The sequence below is a fragment of the Acinonyx jubatus genome, chromosome D2, assembly GCF_027475565.1.
Source record: "Acinonyx jubatus isolate Ajub_Pintada_27869175 chromosome D2, VMU_Ajub_asm_v1.0, whole genome shotgun sequence".
NCBI lineage: Eukaryota > Metazoa > Chordata > Mammalia > Carnivora > Felidae > Acinonyx > Acinonyx jubatus.
The window spans coordinates 8,480,796-8,501,192 of record NC_069393.1 but is presented as its reverse complement, the minus strand read 5'-3'; the positions used below and the strand labels follow the sequence as shown (position 1 = coordinate 8,501,192).

The 20,397-nt window shown below is 38.7% G+C and overlaps 1 protein-coding gene across 3 annotated transcripts in view; it reads right to left on the bottom strand.

Annotated features, from left to right (window-relative positions):
* Nucleotides 1-20,397, bottom strand: part of LOC128312561 (uncharacterized) — a 276,328-nt gene that overhangs the window by 243,286 nt on the left and 12,645 nt on the right. The window lies entirely within an intron of this gene.

The following is a 20,397-nucleotide window of genomic DNA, read 5'->3' as shown; positions in this document are numbered from 1 at the left end:
GCACTATAGTGTTTTGCCTGAAGTATATGAAAAAAATATGTGGCCTCACACAGATAGGTAACTGGAAAGATAATGAAATTTTCAATAGCCTTTAGAGATAATTGTAGATATTCTTCTTTAGTACTACACAAAAAAACTCAGTAAGTGGTCCTTTCTTAAATGTTTGTTGCGATGACAAATCTGACTATACTAATAGACTTTTCATACTTGGTTACCTTAAAATCCATTGATCTGTCTTGCACTGTGAATGAACCTCTTACTGATGAATGATTTTGTAACATCATATGTTGGCAGTTTGGAAAATATCGGTTCACTAAGTCATGTAGCTCTTCTAAATGTTGACACTTTTTATCACACAATATTAAACTTTACATCTGTTCATATTACCACTAATCCCATGATGAAGGTCCACAGTGGTAGATACAAGTTTTCTGGAATTCCACTTTTTGCTGGAAATCTTGAGTTTTATTGGTCATTGTCCTTAAAGCAAGAAGCCAAACCTGCACACCTAAAGTCAGTCTGTCAGTCATTCTTCCGACAGAACATAGCAGCAAGTGCAACTTGTAGCTCAAGCTTACAAATGTTTTGTTTTTTTTTTTTTCTCAAGAAGACCGGAAATACTCACTGTGTGATTCCTATTTCATCATCCAGAATATTGAAAAGGCATGACTCAAGAGTCAAGATTTAATAAAATTAGTAATTTTTTGCTGCTTCATCAAGGACATTCTTACATGAAACTAGCTAACTACCTTTTTTTTTTTTACCCCCTGTAAGTGTATGGAGGGAAAAAATACAATTGTTCCTTGTAAAGCTTGGTGCCACTGCCCTGATTTGTGCTCCGGCACCGCAGTTTCAAACACCATTGTTTCAGAACCATCGGCACAAATGCCAATATCATAAAAAGAGAAAATAATTCCCAGTTTTGATTTGAACGTCCTAAAAAGAGTCTTGGGTATCGTATTTTGGAACTTCTATACACAATTATGCAGTGGATAGAAGACAGGAAACAGAAGAAAAAAAATAATATTCATTGAGCAACACTATATATTAGGAACTAAAGAGTATTAGAGTTCATTTGGTTAAAAATGATCAAAAAATGAAAACAGGTAAACGAAACAAAAACTGACAAATTAGCTAAGGCAAAAAGGGATTGTACTGGTTCACAAAGATGAACTGAGGTCAGATTAGGGAAATCACAAGAATTCAAGAATAATTGAAAATTTAAAAACACACATCATTAGGCCATTCTCCGTCTCTCCCTCTGGCCTTGATCTGAAGACTTTATCCTCTGACCAGTTCTTCCCATGAAGTTAGGACTTGGCTGCCACAAACTACTGGCTCCTCTTTCTAGCTCTGTAATCAGATATAAGGAGACTCTCTTCCATTACTAGCTCTAATGTGAAATCCCAAGCAAAGACTGCATAATTTGGGGGGAAGTGCCATCTCCATGGCCAGGATGGGGTGGGAGAGGGAGAGATGGGAACACCTTCTGGGACTGGCAGGGCCCACTGGGGTCATCTGCTTGGGCTAAGAACAGGAATTGTTCCCCAAAAGTGATATGAGAGTTGTTGCTTTCAGAAGAAAGGAGATGTTTTTGGCAAATTAAAGAGATATCTATTGCATAGACAGATGATAGATGGACAGATAGATAGATAGATATGGATACATGATAGATTAAATAGATGTAGATAAATATTGAGATATTATTCCCTATATTATATTGAATATATTATTATATGTAATATATATAATTACATATATTATGCATATTACATTACATAGATTATATCTATATATCTATATCTATATCTCCCTCAAAATACATTATTCGTCAGCCAAATTGTGTTAGCCATTTTTTTTTTTGAAATGAGCAACCTAATGGTCAGAGAGTTTAGGTTTACTGTCCAGCATCACAAAACTATTAATTTGGGGAGCTGAATCTGAATGCCTGGTTCTGAAGCTTCTAATTTCAACTTTGTCTTGCTCTTTTCCGGTGAATGAGTGTGTATTCACTGGAATAGGAGAATGAGTGTGGATGATTCAAAACATAAACCCGTCCATAAAGCACAGAAAATCTGACTGTTTTCAACAGATTTACTTACTGAGTACTGCTTTCTTAGCCAAACGTTAATATTTAAAAATTTGCTGGGGCTCTGTGGTGGCTCATTTGGGTAAGCATCTGACTCTTGACTTTGGCTCATGGTCATGAGCTAGAGCCCTGCTTAAGATTATCTATCTCCCTTTCCCTCTCCCCACTTCCTCAGAAAAAATACTGATTTTATGATAGTAGAAAATGATGAATTTCTCTTAAATGCCTGATTGGATGTATGGCATAAACTTTCTGTGATAGTTTATCCGCAAAGAGTTGCTATAGTATCAAATTGTGCCATACTGATGACTACTATTTATTGATTACTTGCATGTGTTGAGATCCATGTTAAGCATTTCATACATATTGTGATGATTTAACCCCTTCACCAGCTCTATTAGCCAGGTAAGGATCGCTACCACCATTTCCTGGGTGAGGAATCGGACTTTCTGAGAGGTTAAACACACCCCCAACCACCACATCACCCACCCACACACACTATTAGTCAGGATAGACTGGGTTATACAGGGTCAAAAAGCTTGGCGGTTTACACACCTTGTTCTTGCCCCCACTTTCAGTTTATTGCAGGGATGAAGGGGTGTGCTGCTCATTATAGCTCCTCCGGGACCCACAATGATGAAGAAGCCAACACCTACGAGGGAGACAGAGTTCTGCTGGGTTTCCCTAGTAACTAAGAGCTCCTGCTGAGAAGTGACACATGAGTCTTTAATGCACAACTCAAGCCAGAACTGGTACAAAGGACCGCCTAACCCCAATAGGCAGAGAAAAAAACAAACCCATGTGTTTAGAAGAAGAAAAACCAAGAATATTTGACAAACAGCACAAATACCAGAAGTATCTCCTACCTCTTCTCATTTGCCTGAAATTATGTCTGGAATCCCAGTGTTCATTGCTTCCACTGAAGGTATTACTTTCCATAAGTACAAATTGCTATAAGAGAAATGTTAACGGCTGTAAGATTAAAAGCCATTCTTTTTAATCTTTAGTTTATGACACTTGCTGAGGTAGGAATAGAAGTGTTTCAACAATACTCATCCAAACCAAAGATTATTTTAGAGTCAAATTATATACCTTTAGGCATGGCTTTTAGTTAATAATAGAGGGTTCCATAAATTGGTTATACACCTGGCTATAGTTTATTACAGCTAAAGGATACTGATTAATATTGGCCAAGGGAAGAGGAACATAGGGCAGAGTCCAGGAATATTCTAAATGTGGAGTTTCCAGTTGTCCTCTTAGAGTGGATTCATGGGCATCTTTACTTTTCTAGTATCACTGTGTGACAATAATCATGGAGCAATGCCAAGTAAGGAAGCTTCACCCAAGTCTTGGTGTCTAGAGACTTTATTGGGGCTCCATCACTGAGGTATGGTTAAGTGTCCACATGGCTCATCTCAGTCTCCAGCTACTCTAAAGGTCAAGCTGAAAGAGTGACCCAAAGCTCTTACCCCAAATCACATTCTTAGACTGCCTGGTATGACCAAACCCCACTCTCAACCGTATTGCTACAGTCACATCAAGGAATGACATTCCAAGGGTTTCGAGATTACCTAACAGGGGTCAAAGGCAAAGGCCAAGGGATGCCTGGGTGGCTCAGTAGGTTAGGCATCTGACTCTTGATTTCGGCTCAGGTCATGATCTCACAGTTCTTGAGATGGAGCCCTGTGTCAGGCTCCAAGCTGTCATTGGAGAGCCTGCTTGGAATTCTCTCTCCTTCTCTCTGTCTCTCTCTCTCTCTCTTTCTCTCTGTCTCTCAGAAATAAATAAATAAGCTTAAAAAAACAAGGCAAAGGCCAAAGCTCTCCATGTGTAAGGTTAAATGCACATGCACACACATACACACACACAGACATACATACACATAGAGAGCTATACCCAAATCTTTCACACTGAAGCCCATTCAGAAGTCATATATTGTCCACTGGCAGAAAAAATTGAACAAAAGCAAAATGCTGTTTATTGTAGCCTCTGACAACAGCTTCTGTAAATGCTACCTTTCATTGGGAGGATTTTGGAAAGAAACAACAATTATTCCAACTGTTTCAAGAACACATTGTGCAGTCTATCTACAAAGTAAAAATGAGGATATTAGTATCCTTAAAATGAATGAGCTTAATTAAGAGTTTATCACTATTTTAAAGGAGCTGGAAAACTCAGCCTTACATACTCTCCTTTCTGTTGACCTAACTAACTTGTTCTCTGGAGACCTCTAGATTCACTCTGAAGTTTAGGGCACGTCACTGCTGATGAACAAATTAATGGTATAGAGGAATCAAAATCAAAATTAGTATGGAATTAGTATCCTACTGCTCTCTTCAGGGAAAACGAAATTTATTAGGAGATGTCTGGATGAGAGAGAATCAACTCTGACAATAAATTTGGTTTTCTTTTTTGACAACTTTTATATAATATTGTCATTAACCCCAGGCTATATCAAAAGCATAACATCTCGGCCCTTACCAAATAATTATTAACTATGATCACTGCAGTATTTATGGTCTTTAAGAAATAAACGTTTGATACAAAAGAGAGTCTAAGCCATGAAATTGGATTGATTACCCTTTAAATCGATTTTATTTATGTTCACCTGGTAGAGACTCTTGGAGAAGTGGGGGGGGGGGGACTGTTACATTTTAATGCAGCTCACTTTAGGGAATCAAAGGAAAGAATATTCATCTAAATGGGCTTCAGAAAATAGTGATAGAAAGAGCCAATATAATAAGGAAGTACCCACTCAAAAATAATCAACACTTAGCCAAAGTTTATATCGTCCATAGCACTTTGGAATTACTATTGTTGTTGTTGTTATTATTATTATTAGTAGTAGTAGTAGTAGTAGTATGTTTATTTATTTTTGAGAGAGAGACAGAGCATGAGCAGGAGAGGGGCAAAGAGGGAGGGAGACACAGAGTCTGAAGCAGCTCCAGGCTGTGAGCTGTCAGCACAGAGCTGGACACAGGGCTGAAACTCACAAGCCATGAGATCATGACCTAAGGCTGAAGTCATCTGCTTAACCAACTGAGCCACCCAGGCACCCCTATGATTATGCTTATGATTATGATTAATTACTTTTATAGCATGTCATACCAGGGAAACTTCCCAGAAAAAAAAAAAAACAGACTTGGAGAAAGGGATATCATGGGACAACAAAAAATTCAAATGTACATATTACTAGAATCTGTTTCCCATCAGTGTCTCTCTCTCTGATTTTTTCTAATACTTTTTTTATGTGTGTTCCTTATGAATATTAAGGAAATGTTTATTTTCCAATTGATTTCTTCTGAGCATTATAAACAGGTTGTCTCAAAGTTGAGTTGACATAATTAATATTTGAGAAAGACCATTTAAAATATTTGGAAAATCTAGGGTGCCTGGGTGGCTCAGTCGGTTAAGCATCCCACTCCTGATTACATCTCAGGTTATGATCTCATGGGTTCCTTAGATAGAGCCCTGCATCAGGCTCCATGCTGACAGTGAGGAGCCTGCTTAAGATTCTCTCTCTCTCCCCCCCTCTCTCTCTCCCCCTCCCCTGCTCATGCTCTCTCTCCCTCTCTCTCTGCCTCTCCTGTACACACACACACACTATCTCTCTCAAAATAAATGAATGAACTTAAAAAATATTTAAAGTATGTGAGAAACACATGGTTTTAGGACCAGGTGGTCTAAGACATACTGAATAATCACAAAGCAGAGGAGGTTAGCAAATTATAATCTAACATCGTAACCCTAGGCTTGATTATGTTTGAAGCAAAAATCAAACAATATGTTTGCCTTTCCAGCAAACCCACTGTTGGAGATATTGTCAAATTTGATATTTAAAATCCTCTGTATAAAGTAAATGAAATGTAAAGTAGATCCTTTTAGAATGTAAAGCCAAGGAATGGTTTGCTCTTGTAAAGCAAACACTTATAAAATACACTTATCTGGTGTATTTTACCAGATAAGAAAACTCTCTAGCAAGTTATGTTTCTCCATGTTGGTTACCAGGAAACTTTGAGCCAAAAATGCTCTCTTCCCAATCTCTTGGTGGTTGTCTTTCTCCCCAAGGGGGAAGGTGGCCTCCAGCAACACAAGGAAATCCACACTTTCTGTACTTAAATCTTAAAATAGGCTCTGGAGATAGGAAGAGAACAATGACTGCACAGTGCTGACATGATCTCATGACCACTGCTATTCCCGTGGTTCACCATGCTTAAGCCTGGGTGTGCTGGGTATTTCAATGACAAGAGTTAACTAAATGCTCAGAGAGAGCAAGGAGAAAAGAAAACATCAACAATTTCTCTTGTTTCAGCTTCTACCAAAATATGTTGGCTCCCAAGGTCTCGGAACCCTGCTCCCATTGGGCATCCTACACAGAGAAGGAGAAGATGACCCCTCACTCAGATGCTTCGTTTCCTGGTGAAATTTAGCATCTTCTGGAATTTCTCTTATACGTTTCCCCCCTCCATGTTTTCTTGACTTCAGTCCTTATTTTTAGCTTCCATATGTGTGTTTATATTGTAAATTGTTTCAAATTACCTCTCAAAGTAAAGAGAGACCAAAAAGACAAGTAAATCAACACAAAAATTGAGAGCTGGGCTAATTTATAATGCTAATGAATGCTTCCTGAGGGACTGAAGGCCTAGTTTTGGATCAGATTGGCAGAGCATGTAAATACCTTATGGGTTGTAAAATTCGACAGGCCCTAGGAGATTTGGTAGAAAACTGCACACCATTCACACTCCTTCTCCATATTAAACAATGTAAAATTATTTTTGTATCTCTGTGAAATAGCAATTCAAAGCAAGGGTAAACTTGGTCTGTTTTCTACTTCAATTTTCTTGCTTTCCTTAATCGTGACATGTATTTACTCCCTCTTATAACCAGTTTTTCTGTTTTAGGTCATCTGTTTGCAAGCAGACAAGGGGAGATAGGACACACACCGCCAGAAAAATGAGTCATGCACGTAAATCATTCTGCAAGGGGGAAAGCCTGAGGTTTTGTGCTGTTACTCATGCAATGGGGCCAAAAAAAATTCTATATATTTACCATCTTCCCATATATATTAGCACTATTTCCTTCCGATAACCTCTCCTGATCCTGTTCTCTCCCTCCAAAGAGCTGGGTGACGGCATGGCATTGCTCAGTGGAAGATTTTCTCTTTCCCATTGTATTTGACAATTGCTACATGGTAAATGGAATGACAAAATGGCAAGGTGATAAACAAAGCTATAATCCCATCTGTTCCTATGGAATTTGAACCTCGCATTTGGCGGGATGCAATACAACTACGATCTGATACTTATTGTATCAGGCTGCACTTGTCCTCTGGACTCTTACTCATAATGAGCTATACATTCTGTTTCGGCTTCAGTTACCGATACATCATGATTTGCTACAAATGCTGCATTTTCCCCAAAGAGAAGGGAAAGGGGATTGATAAATAAGTCCCATTGCCCTCATTCAGAACAAATGAGAATGCAGGACACAGGGAAGAATAGTCAATTCCAATGTGTTTGATGTGATTCTTTACATAAGTGTTTAAAGATACCATCCAAAAAAGAAATAAAATTTTAAATGCATATGCATAGTATGCATATTCTCAAAATAAATTCTATTAAAAAATTCAGATTACTTATATATATACATATATATTTAATATTTAATATATGAGTTCTGCAGTATGAGTTCTGTAAAATCTGAATTTCTTCAATGCATGTCACTTTAAAACTATATATGTGTTTCCATGTAAGCCAAGTATGTATTTGTTTATATACAGAAATACGTGTGTGGATACATATGTATATATCCAACTACCTATATATATGAGTATGTATATAATGTATCCACATGCATGCACACACACATACATACAACTATAATGCCTGATTGCATTTGAGAATCATAAGCACAGGCTGCTGATATAAAATTCCAGCTTTCATTAAATTCACTCCATTTACTCATTTACTCATCCAACAACTAACCTACTTAACAAATATTTATTAAGCTTTTTGTGCAAGCCATTAGGCTCCTTGATGGACTTTTAAATGATTAAGACTGATGCTTGCCCAAAAAGAGGTTACAATCCATTAAAGGAGATAAGACAATTTACAAACAACTACTATGGAAGTGAGAATGATTAAGAATGACTGACTGGTGTGGATGGAGAACTTTTCTTTCAAATAAATGGAATTTGGAAAATTATGGAGGATGTGTGACCTAAACTAGGACAGTTAAACAAGTACCGTGCCAGAGGTTAAATGAAAATTTAAAACATTTAATTCGAGTAAGTGACAAGGAATACAAAGCAAGCAAAGAAATTTTGGTTGAACCTGAGAGTCATCGAACTTGGTACAATGTCAGCTATATTTTTAGGCATGATTATGATGAAGCTGGACGAGGGAGTTAGATTCGGATGGTAGAGGATCCTAAACGTAGGACCGAAAGGCTGTCTTCGGTTAATATGCATGAGGGAGTCATTGAAGTCTTCAGATCACTAAGTGAAACAAACAGCTCACGCGGCAAGCTTTATCCAGTGGCGGCATGAACCACAGATTGGTGTAAGAAGACACCAAACAGGAAGCTTGTATCAGAGGCCGCGTGGAAGTGATAAGAGGTTGGATAAGAGTGCTGAAAAGCAAAGAGGCAACCTGTGCATGTCTGCATATGTGCCAAACACACACATGCAACGCATTTGGCATGGGGTTCTATTACAGATCTAAGGGACAGATGGCTTTTCTGATATTAGAGGCTTACGAGAAATAAAAATTAAATTATTCTAAGATTCCTGCCTGGGCAACTGAAAATACAGTAATGCCATGAACAGGTGTTGTATAAGGACATCAGGCGGAGAATAGTTCTAGAAAAAGGAGGGAAAAGATAAAAAAATGCTGACTCGAAGGGGTACATGCAGCCCAATGTCGATAGCAGCACTATCGACAATAGCCAAAGTATGGAAAGGGCCCAAATGTCCATCAACTGATGAATGGATGAAGAAGATGTGGTATATATGTATACAATGGAAAATTACTCGGCCATCAAAAAGAATGAAATCTTGCCATTTCCAACAATGTGGACAGAACTAGGGGCTATCATGCTAAGCGAAATGAGCCTGTCAGGGAAAGATAAATAACATATGATTTCACTCATATGTGGAATTTAAGAAACACAACAGATGAACACAGAGGAAGGGAAGCAAACATAATATAAAAACAGGGAGGGAGACAAACCATAAGAGACTCTTAAATACAGAGAACAAATTGGGGGTTGCCGGAGGGGTGTTGGGTGAGGGATGGGCTAAGTGGGGGATGGGCAGTAAGGAGGGCACTTGTTGGGATGAGCACAGGGTGTTGTATGTAAGTGATGAATCACTAAATTCCACTCCTGAAAACATATTACCCTATACGGTAACTAACTTGGATTTAAATAAAATTAAAAAGTAAAAATAAAAGTAAAATTTTAAAAAGAAGAAAAGATAAAGGAGGGAAGTTCTATCTGGACTTAAGAATGGAAATTTTATTTACTTGGCAGTCCCTTTTGCTTTATTAAAAATGTTGAGGCAGGGCACAATACCTATTCTATGGATGAAAACTCTTATTTTCCCTTGGATGTACTTCTTTCAACAATTCTTACCTTCACCCTGAAGCTGTTGATAATTGGATGTGATCCACTGAAACTTGTCATCTACTGTTTTATACATTTTGCACCATTCCTCCGCTGAAACCCCCAGCAAGCTCCAGTGGATGAATGTTTTACAGTTTCACAAGAGGCAAAGAACTTACAAAGATGATAAAACCAGACAGCTGGGAGAAGCCCCAGGATGATTCCTCCAGCATCCCTCCCCATTTCACAGTTGGCCCTTGTCTTACTTTTATTTGTCCAATATTTCTCTTCCCTATCATGCTGCATCTGAATCTACTAATGAGGCCCTTTTGTACTTTTGGGGGCCGCTATGCTCCTGAGCCAATCTTGTAGGGCACAAGAAGCATAATAATAGCGGTAGTCTGTCCAGTGTGCCAACATGTGATCAGGACTGATCTTCAAACTCTCCCTGACCCTTCCGCCTCCCCCTTCTGCTTAGAAAGACCCTTGGGACTTCATGGCGTCCGCTTGAATGATCCAGGATTATCTTCCCTTCTCAAGACATTCCGCTTAATCACCCTGCAAAGTCCTTTTTCCCACACACGATCATAGTTTTGGGGATTAAGACATGGACATCTTTCAGGTGGAGGTTGGGGCATTATTCTGCCTGCCCCTTAAAATCCCTAGTGGTCGAGCCCAGCAATCTGCACTTTCAGGGGCTCTTCAGGTTAAGTTTATGCAAGTGTGGAGGCCTAAGAATTGTTTAAAGTTCTGAACAATCAAAAGATTTTGAAGCTAGACTTGTGGTGTCTATGGCAAATATAATTCTAAAGTGTGGTAGGTTTCCTAACTGTGTGCTTCCAATCAGTCCCATGTGCCATTATCCATGATTAAATTACTTTTCTAGAAATATATATTATGTCTTCATTCTTCTATTTATTCCTCACGCTATCTCTGCCTCTCTGGCTTGCTTCTTAACAGCGGTGATCTCAAAGGCATCTGAACAGGCTGGGCAAAGCAGGAAGGGGCCTTAACTCCCACTGCTTGGGAATTAGGAGCATTTGGTTTTCCAACTATAAAACCCCCAATATCCCAACTTTCTATTCTCCCTTCTATATTTGTCCTTAAACCCGTGATTTTTTCCTGGAGCTCACCTTCTGTGAAAGATCTAAGCAAAGGCAGGAAATAAAGTCACTATAATAACACTTCCCAAATGGTTCTCCCAGAGCTATAGGCAGTCACAAGGTCTGCCTGTAAGTTAGGACAGTGGGTGTTTTACTAAATGTGGGACTAAGCTTTGTCAACTTCTCAGAGTATAGTGGCATATGACAGTTCCAGCCATCCAACAATAAGGCCAGCGTCTCCTATCACATTTAGCACAGCATCCTACTTCAGGATGCCTCTTTCTATATTAGAGTGCAGGAGCAAATAGACCTAAAATATGTGTATAGCTCATTGCAATAGAAATGTTTTGCTTTATGATAGGCTGATGCATATGTTCCTGGTGATGCGTGGTTTTCCCCCAGATGGTGATTTAGAGACCTATGTTCTGTCCACCTGGTGACCCCCGCATCCTTACAGTTCTCACTCATCCTGAAGCACATCCAACCAGTAGAAGGAGAAGACAGCAAGGGAAGGATACAAAAAAAAAAAAAAAAGACACCGATCATTTCCACTTACATCCCATCGGACAGAGCTCAGTGACATGAGTTATACGGCACATCCAATTTCAGTTAAATCAGGGAAATGTAATCAATCCACTCTTAGAGGAAGAAAAAGTAAATTTGTTTTGTTTCTGGTAAACAGCTAACAGTCTCTATTGTACCAGCAAATGATTATTTATATGCCTGCATTTAGGTTATTTGTTGTCACTTGAAAATAAATAGAAAACTTGCTTCAGCCCATGTAAAACTATTTGCATATATCGCACATAGCCTGAGACACATAAAAAAAAAATTAGCCAAGTCTAATCTAATAATTTTTTTAAGAATCTGGGTCAGACTCTCGCTTCTAGAAATGTAAGGAAGAAAAGAGCTTTCTCATCTGGTCTTCAGAAACCTTATTCCTGTAGTCCCACCCCCCCACACCCCATAAACTGGCACACTATGGATGGCCACTCACAGAAGAACCCCGTGAAGTGTGCTACTGCACAGAGTTCCCTGAACTACCAGAACCATTAAACAACTGGCAAGATATCTCTAATTAGAAAGGGTCATTCCAGTCTACCCTGCTTCTTACTCTTCCCTTTGCGATGGTCCCAGGTGTCCTGGGGGGTCTAGTACAGATTTAGGAATCAGAAATATGCTTGGGGTCCTGTCTCATCTCAGCATCTATCCTCTGTCAAACCTTACTGAATTACTTGCTTCTTTTCACACCCTGTTAGTTTCTCACGCCTGCTATAACAAATTATCACCAAAGTGGTGGCTTAAAACAAAATGGAATTTATTCTCTCGTGCTTCTGGAAGGCAGAAGTTGGAAATAAGTACCATTGGCTGAAATCGAAGTTTTGGAAGTGCCACACTGCATACTCCCAGAAGCCCTAGGAAAGAATCTGTTCCTTACTTCTTCCAGTTCCAGTGGCTTCCAGCATCCGTTGTCTTATGCCACATCCTTCCATTTTTAAAATCTCTCTGCTCTGACTTCACATCACCTCCCTTTCTCTGTGTAGTGGGATCTCTGCTTCTCTGTTAGGAGGACACTTAAAATGGCATTTAGGAGCCACCCAGGTAATCCAGGATAATCTCCCTATCTCTGTTTTAAGAACCTCATCTGAATTTCGTCTTCACAGATATTTTTCCAAATAAGGTACCATTTATAGGTTCCAGGGATTAGGAATCGACACTTCAAGGGGATCATTTTTCAGCCTGCCAGTTTATTATCTGTTCTCCAAAGATTCACCTCCATTTCTAATGCAAAATGTATTCACCCAATGCCAGCATCCCTCATAGTCTCTGACCATTATAGTATCAACCCAAGTCTAAAATCTCATCCAACTGTCATCAGCTCCAAAATCTCAAATATCATCTAAATCATTAAACCAAATATAGGTGAGACTCTGGGTGTGATCCACCACAGGATAAAATTGTTCTCTATCTGTGGATGTCGGAAGCTAGAAAACAAGTTTTTTATTCCCAAAATCCAAGAGTGGAACATGTGTTGCACAACAGTTCTATTCCCATTCAAAAAGGGAGAAAATGGAAGGAAGAAATGAGTCATCAGTCCCAAGCAATTTGAAAATCCAGTAGGGAAAGCACCATTAGGTTTCAAGTCCCAGGGAAAATCTTCTGTGGCTCATCCTTCTGCCCTCTCTACCAACAGCTCCACCATCTGGGCTCAAGACTTCGCCTTAGGAAGTTGCCCCTTTTTTTTGATGTATATACAGCACATGTTTGCAGCAGAATTATTTTATAAACCTGCTTCATGCCTATAAAATTTTAGAATCTGGACAGTCTTCTTTTAATTCATCTTGTCCCTGCCTTAATCAATCCAAATGTTTCCAATGAGGTAACATTTCCAAAAGCCTTGAGCTTCTGCTGTGTATGTCATGAGAATTTACCCCATTAGACAAGAGGGTCCTCCACAGATCTTTCATGGATAATCACATCTCTATTCCTGGCTTTTGCTGAGATTGTTGATTGGGCCCATGAGTCACATACCTAATACCTTCATCACGCAAAACGTTGTCCAGCCAAATCCTTGGCCTTCCCTCCAGAGCATGCTTTCCTAACAGTGAAGCACCGAATATTAGCATTTTCTGCACTCTGCATAGGTACGGAATTTTAATATCAGCCGGTGATGGTTACTTTTTGTCTGACGATCCTTTTCTATCACACTTTATTGTAAGAAGCAAGAAGAAACAAAGAAGTACCTTCAACGCTTTGCTTGAAAATCTTCCCAGCTGAATATCCAAGTTCATCACTCACACGTTCTGTTTTCCACACAACCATAGGACACAATTCAGCTGGGCTTTTGGCCACAATGTAACAGTTTCAAATAACAATTTCCTCGTTTCCCTCTGAATTTATTCAAGGTCTCTAGACTTTTCAGTCAGATCTGTCATTCCTATTTCTTTTCCTGTGATCTGCTCACTACCCAATTCTGAAGACCACATTTTTTGGTAGTTGATACAGCAGTATGCCAGTTCCTAGCACCAAATCGGTTGTATGTTTTTCCCCCTGTGGCCTCTGTAACAAATTACTACACATTTGGTGGCTTAAAAGAACAGAAAATTTCTCTCCCATAGTCTCAGAGGCTGGGAATCCAAAATAAGTATCACTGAGCCTATCACTGGTCAGCAAGACCACACTCCCTCTGGAGGATCTAAGGGAAAATCATACCCTGCTTCTTCCAGCTTCTAGGGGCTGTTAGCATTTGTCATGTCTCTCCAATTTCTGCCTCTATCTTCATATGACCTTCTCCTCTTCTGTCTGTAAAATCTAACCTGCCTTTCGCTTCTAAGGACACTTGTGTTGGCATTAGGGCCCATCCTCAATCCAAAGTAATCTCCCCATCTCAGTATCTTTCATTAGTCACATCTGGAAAGATCCCTTTTTCCAAATAAGGTAACATTTACAGATTTCAAGGATTAGGACCTGATAACTTTGAGAGTACCATTTTCAATCTCCTACATACATGCCCAATGTTGAATTTTTTGCTTCAGAGAAACATAAACACAAGAGGCTGGGGTAGACCAGTTGGCATGTTAGGCATGGGCTATGTTTGCTAATCAAACTGTCTCCATGTCCCCACTTTAATCTCTCCCCAGTGACTGGATAAAAAGCAAGAAGAAATTGGTCTTCTTTCCCCTTTTTGCTTATGCGTCATAAAAGCAAAAAATAGATAAGAGGATTTTAGATAGAACCAAATTTTATTGGAGATTTACCTTAGTTTTTACTTGAGCGTTTACTCAAAAGAGTTGAGGATACCATTGAAGGTAAACGCCACCAGTAAGACACATGCTGTGTGGTATAACTCACCTGTTATAATCTCAAACAGTGACTGGCTTTCATTTTCAGTTGAGACTCATAGACTCCCAGAGCCAAAAGCAGTCTCTGAGATCATCAATTCTAATTGCTTTCCTTTATAGATGAAAAAACTAGGTCCAGAAGGCAGGAGTTTCTTGCTAAAGTCACAGTAGCTAGCTTGCAGAATTACGCTATTGTTCCTTTTTGCCTCCTTGTAGGATCCTGACCTTTCAGGACTATGGCTATGATTGCTTTCTTTATTGTTTTGCAGGTTGGCAGTGTACCATTCTAATCATCCCTAATATAGAAAGGTCTAGATGTTGCCCTCTGAATTCTCTATTCACATTTAGACGTAGAATAATAACTCTCCCCCAGAATCCACTTCAAATATGTGGAGGCAATGTAGACAGAGAAGATAAAGAAAAAGGCAGAAGGAATATAAAGGAAGTCACTACCACAAGAAACAATATCTGGCCAGTGGGACCACCATTACCTCTTTAATAAGCCTAAATTTTATTTTATTTTATTTTATTTTATTTTATTTTATTTTATTTTATTTTATTTTAATATTTCAAGTTTTTATTTAAATTCTACTTAGTTAACATATAGTGTAATATTAGATTCAGGAGTAGAACTTAGCGATTCATCATTTACATATAACACCCAGTGCTTATCACAAGTGCCCTCCTTAATGCCCATCACCCATTGACCCATTCCCCCACCAGCAACCCTCCAGCAACCCTCAGTTTGTTCTCCATAGTTAAGAGTCTGTTTTTATGGTTTGCCTTTCTCTCTTTTTTCCCCCTTTGTTCATCTGTTTTGTTTCTTAAATCCTACATATGAGTGAAATCTGAAGTCTTTCTTTGACTTATTTTTAAAAAATTTTTAATCTTTACTTATTTTTGAGAGAAAGACAGAGTGTGAGTGGGGGAGGAGCAGAGAGAGATGGAGACATAGAATCCAAAGCAGGCTCCAGACTCTGAGCTCTCAGCACCGAGTCCGACGTGGGGCTTGAACTCACGAAAAACAAGATCATGACCTGAGCCAAAGTCGGACACTTAACCATAACCAACTGAGTCACCCAGGCATTCCTTCTTTGACTTATTTTGAATAAGTGTAAATTTTAAAATAATGTTAAAGTAAATAAAGTGACAAGTAACTCAACTTTGAAAATTAAAAAAGAATTTAAAATATTACCTAGCATAGGGCACCTGGGTGGCTCAGTCAGTAAAGCCTCCAACTCTTGATTTTGGCTCAGGTCATGATCTCAGGAATGGTAAAATGGAGCCCTGAGCCGGGCTCCCTGCTGACAGCATGGAGTCTGCTTCTGATTCTCTCTCTCCCTCTCTTTCTCTCAAAATAAACAAAGTTTAAAAAATATATTACCTAGTATGGAGAGTATAATGCTAAGTGAAATAAGCAAAGGGGAAAAACAAGAGAGAAAGAGAAACAAACCAAGAAACAGACTTGTAACTACAGAGAACTGATGGTCACCAGAGGGGAGTGGCTTGGGGGATGGGTGAAAAAGGTGATGAGGATTAAGGAGGGCACTTGTGATGAGCACATACTGTTGTATGGAAGTGGTGAATATTGTACACTTGCAGCTAATATAACACTGTATGTTCACTAACTGGAATTAAAATAAAAACTTTAAAAAATAAAATATTAAAATAAAATAGAATAAATAAAGTAGAATAGAATAACAGTCTTTAAAATCATTCTCTGAAGTCCTTACAGAATTCAATATGTTATTCTATATTTAGAGAGAAGCCTTATCTGTGAGGCTTTCTTCAGAAAATACAAAGGAGAATTAAGGATATATCAAAAACAGAAACATAACAATCCATGACAAGGTTTATCTCCTTCCCCGGTGTTTACATGCTAGCAACCTATTCAAGCGTCAAAAATACGAATCAATTCATCTCAGCAGTTAAAACAATTTGAAATTATCACCACGGTTCTGGAAAATAAGCGAATGAATGATATGCCATGTTTTCTATGTAGGCATTCCAAGGAAAGCCACTTTAACTCTGGTGTGTGGCAGAGCATTGCTAAACCCAGGCCCTAGATTTATCTCTCATTGGACATGACCTAGAGTTGCTTTGCGAATTCTATAGGATTGATTTTATATTTTGGACATACCTTTATTGAGTGTCAAGCTATTTATGGTTTCAGACCATAAGAGTGAACTTGTATATTCCCAAAGAAATAAATAGAATGAAGTCTGAAATTATGGCAAGTGACTTTAGTCTACCTGTCCATGCAGGGGGTGACAGAAATGCCACATTGGAGAAGAAAAGAGAGAGGCATTTTTGTGAGTGCCTAATATATTCTGTGCCAAGCACCATGTTAAGAATTTATTTTATCTCTATAACTCCCTTTTCCATCCCCTTCCTACTCCATCAGTGGAATGACCATTAGGATACCTTTTCCTAGTCCACCTTTCCAACTGTAGAAGTGAGATCTCAGTGATTTTCTTGCCCTATTGAGATATCAGTTTCCTCATCTTGTTAAATAAAGGATTTGGACTGAGCCATTGCTAAGGTCTCTTTCAGCATGTATGACCTTCAGGGTCTTCCATAAACTACTGGGCCACAGCACAAGTCCCTGTTGTTTCAGTAAATTCCTCCCCAAAATTAGAGATTTACAGTACATCCATTCCTGCAAAGATGGGGCTATGGCTTATAAACCTGAATAGGAGAATCATTCCTATTCAGAAGTAGCTTCTACTAAGACATATTTTGAAAAAAGTTACTTCCTACGCCCTTTGTTAAATTGCTTTGTGACCCCCAAACAGACAGATTATAGCATAATTTGTGTGATGTCAATGATACAGATAATTATTTAATGTATTGTTGTATGTTCCTATCCACCATTCATTTTCTCCTATAAGGAAAATGCATCCAAGATACTAATAGCATTATTAATAATCATGACCTAATTAACAATAATAAAATATTACACCCAAGAATGGCAGAATACATATTTTAAGTGCACATGGAACATATACCAAAATTCATCATATGCTGGGCTATAAACAATTATCTGTATGACCTCATTCATACAGAACATGGTTTCAATTATATACAAAATAATTAAGCTGGAAATAGGCAACAATAGGTTATAAGAAAGCTCTGATATTTGGAATTTAGGCATCTATTTCTATATATTTATGAATGAGAGATAAATCAGTGAATGATTTCAATATGACAGAACTTGTATGATATAGCTATGCATTCTATAAAGAGAATATTTAGAGCTTGAAATGTATATAATAGAAACATAAAAGGAAGTATAGTCAATCATTCAAGCATGCATTTCAAGAAGCAAGAATGTAGATCAAAGAAATAACAGATATGGGGCACTTGGGTGGCTCAGTCCGTTGAGCTTCCGACTTTGGCTCAGGTCAAGATCTCATGGTAGGTGAGTTCAAGCCCAGCATCTGGCTCTGTGCTGATAGCTCAGAGACTGGAGCCTCCCTCTCCCTCTGCCCCTCCCCTGCTCACCTGCTCACTCTCCAAGTGAATGAATGAATGAATAAATAAATACATAAATGAAAATGTTTAAAAAACTACACTGGTATAAGATTGGAAGTTGGTCTACCCTTGATAAGAAATTGTCAACAAAGTTTTGTTTTTGTTTTTTTTGCCTTGGAAAAAAAACAGTTTCTATGCTTTGCCTTTATCACGTCTTTGATTACTTATGAAAACTGAATCTTCTTAATACTGAAAAAGCCAAGTTTAGCTAACAACTAAACAAGTATATAAACCTCTGCAGCATCTCTTATTGCCACAATAAAACCTTCTGGTATTTTTTTTGACAGAGTTCCCCAAATTCAAAGTCTAAATGAAGTCTTCTTGACTAAATAGGCTTGTTTATTTGGTATGGGAAGTGTTATCAACTGAGCAGTAATAAACCTTCTTAGGCTACGTTGTATGGGAAAGTGCTATGACTCATCTAGAAATTATATGAAGTCTCTAAAGTTCTAATATCTCCTGGCATAATGTCATCACTTGTATTTCTGATTATTGAGATGTCGTAAGTCACAAAAATACTATAGCCAGCAAGGAATATAAGGTGTCAAAGAAAGGGCTGATGTGGATTAATACCTCAGGTGTCATCAAAGTAAATATTAAGAAAATGTTGAATCAAGGGGCATCTGGGTGGCTCAGTCAGTTAAGCATCCAACTCTTGGTTTCAACCAAGGTCATGATCTCACAGTTCATAGGTTCAAGCCCCACATCAGGCTCTATGCTGACAGTGCAGAGCCTGCTTGGGATTCTCTCTCTCTCCTTCTCTCTTTGCCCCTCCCTTGTTTTTTTTTTTTCTCTCTCTCTCTATCCCTCTCTCTCTTTCTCTCAAACTAAATAAATAAACTTATAAAAAGAAAATAAAATCTCGAACCAAGCAGCTTGGTTGCAAACCTTCAGCCAAAAAGGAGGATCCCCGATGAGGTCTTACAGGCTATTCAAAGGGCACTACACATCTCACATGGTTTCTCCCCTTTCTGGGGCCACTAATAATCCTGCTACTCTTACTACTTTTTGGACCTCATGTATTTAACTGCTGGCTGCAACTTGTGACCAAGCATATAGAGGCCATGAAATTACAAATGTAGTAACACAAGGGTACAAGCAGCTTGGGGCTAAACCTGGTAACACACAAGCATATCTCAGACTATATGGGAAAAGTTCTGTTCCCCTACTGCTCCCCATGACAACACCTGGGCCCAGCAAGAAGTTAATAGGTCCAGCACCTGGGTGGCTCAGTTGGTTAAACGTCCAACTCTTGATTTCTGCTCAGGTCATGATCTCCCGGTTGTGAGATGGAGCCCCGTGTTGGGCTCTGTGTGGAGTGTGGAGCCTGCTTGAGATTCTCTGTCTCTCTCTGTCTGTCTCTCTCTCCCTCGGCCCCTCCCTCACTCACGTGCACACACACTCTCACATGCTCTCTCGTCTCTCAATAAATAAAAGAACAAAAAAAAGAATGAGGAGCAGTATAAAACCAGAGGAAACTCCTAGAAGCTTTTGCCTGTCAATTTTAACTTTTAGAAACTAACAGACCGCTAGTACAAAAAGAAACATTTGAGGAAGACGTGCAGATGATTCAGAAAGTGCCTTGCCCTTATTATAATGTTAGTATCTCCTTCTGGATATTCCTCCCAAGCCCCAGTAAAAGGATCCTGTTTTCCCCTCATTTGGTGGAGTCACAGCTTTGGAACTTATTCCCTGTCATCTCCTTATTAGAACCAATAAATATGACTCTATGAGGCAACTCCCCCTGGTGTGGTCTCTGGAGCAGACCCACTCCAGTCCAGATAAAAAAGCAGTACAGGTAACGAACAGGAACAGGAAGTTTCCATGAATTGCAAGGTAACTAACTGGGAAATGCTATAGACAAACTGATAATAACATCTAGTGGATTACCATCCATTAAAATCACCATCTAACATTTCCTAAATACATACATTCAGACTTTACAATAGGAAAGAAAAGTACAATTGTCATTTTGTTGATTCTGCATGTCAATTAAAACTGTGGAATGAGGGGGATACAGATGAATTTTACCACCATGAAATCCTTGCCCCCAGACATGACAAGCAACGTAAAGAAGTACATACCTTTTTTTAAACATGCATTTTTTTTGGTGGATCTGTTTAAAATATGGAAACGAGCACAATAATTTTCCTTGACATTTAATTTTTTAAAGACCTTAGTCACTTTCCACAAATTGCACTATTTGAAGTATAAAATAAATTCACTT